General features: G+C 31.3%; 1 non-coding gene across 1 annotated transcript; it reads left to right on the top strand.

Annotated features, from left to right (window-relative positions):
• The first annotated feature begins 250 nt into the window (after positions 1-250).
• LOC128773730 (small nucleolar RNA SNORD59) lies at positions 251-322 on the top strand. Its single transcript, XR_008418160.1, has one exon. It is a non-coding gene; the product is annotated as a small nucleolar RNA SNORD59 (small nucleolar RNA).
• The last annotated feature ends 1,451 nt before the right edge of the window (positions 323-1,773 follow it).

Raw genomic sequence — 1,773 nt, 5'->3', positions numbered from 1 at the left:
TTTCTATATCATATATACTTGAAATATTTCATTTAAAAATACAAATGTTCTTTTAATGGTGGAATTACAGGATTTTTTTCTTTGTGCAGAAATTTCTTTTTTTTTTCCTTTTTCCATGTTAAAATTCCATCCATACTTTGATATTTAATTCAAGTCTCACTACCTTATTGAGAATTTCTATGACAGTCTTGTCAGTCCATACTATGCTCTCCCTTTTCTAAACCACAATAAGTCTATAAAGTTCTCTTGTATTCTATGATGATTTTATCAAAATGACTTTTGTTCTCAGTATGTTGAAGCCACATTTTAGGTACTGAGAAGGGGTAGGAAAAAAAAATAAAGTTCTCTTGTATACTATGTTTGTATGACCAGAATTCTTTCATGTTGTTTAAATATATATTGCATTGCAGTAATATTTGGCTTTATTGTACACAAACCTTGTTTCTCCAATTATATTGTAAGAACCTTAAGAGCAGAGATAATGTCTTGAACTTTTAAAATCCTTCCCCAGTGCCCAGCAGAGTCTAACCAGACATTTATTAAAAGAAAAGTGGTGTATAAACCAATAATTATTACTCTTGCTACAAAGCCTTTATCTAGAAAGTTGAAAATACTAGTTGGAGCTACATTTGCTTTTATTTTCCCAGAGAGAGAGTAGTAATGAGCTGTGAAATGACCAAAACTCAGGCAGCAGAAGGGAAAAAAAGAAATAGCGGGTTTGTATATTACACATTCTGGATAATCAGTTCTTGAATGATTAAGTGTGGAAAATCTCTTATGAGTAAAAGCAGATTTTAAAATTTTATTTTATGACTATGGACTTGTTTCATAGATCATTTCCAGTTTTCAGCTGATCCTAGGCCAAACTTACAAATTATTTTGGAAAAACATTTCCTCTTATAATATGCTACATAGCCACACACAGATATACATTGTTATCAATCTGCCTTCATTCTGGTATTTATTTCTCCTCAGAACCGAAAGTTGGGTATTGAAGAATGAGATCAATTTAAGAATCAGTATGGTTACTTTTAGCTTTGCAGTAGCTGCTAGGTCAAAACTACTGCCACTTTTGTGCCTGAACAGTTTCCCAAGGAAACTTTTGTAATATTGTATGAAACCAGGCCACTATCTCGTGGTTCTTTGGCCTAAGTACTATAACACTCAAAACACAGTTCTCTAAATTAAAACTTACCTCCATCTGTATTTATGACTGCATTATTTAACTCTACAGTGTGCCTCAGGGACTTATATCTCTTATTACCCTCCTCTATCTCTATGTCATTTGTGTCCTAATGAACATAACTAAGGGCACGAAAATATCATGCAATTTGGTAAAAGATCATATATTCCCTCATTTTCACTCATTTTTAAAATGTTAGTGTTGAAGCAAAACCCTGAAGTAAAGTGACCAGAATTTTCCTATAGTAATGAGGAGCTTTATCATTGGTCTCTGCAATTTTTCCTTTCCCTAAATAAAGTCAGAAAAATGCTATTATACAAATTATATATATATATATATATATATATATGTATGTATATACGTATATGTATGTATGTACATACATACATATACGTATATACATACATATATATATATATATATATATATATACACACAGAGAGAGAGAGAGAGAGAGAGAGCAGATTGGGTCCTAAAATTTCCCTAAAGGATAAGTGTTTGTAACTTAGAATTAATTTCCCCATGAAAATATTGTGATTATGGTTAGATTTACAACCCAACGTATTAGTAGGTATGAGAGGATAGTAGAT

Source organism: Panthera pardus, unplaced genomic scaffold (genome assembly GCF_024362965.1).
Source record: "Panthera pardus isolate Hobbes unplaced genomic scaffold, ASM2436296v1 HiC_scaffold_26, whole genome shotgun sequence".
Classification (NCBI taxonomy): Eukaryota; Metazoa; Chordata; class Mammalia; order Carnivora; family Felidae; genus Panthera; species Panthera pardus.
This window is presented reverse-complemented; position numbering and strand designations above follow the sequence as displayed.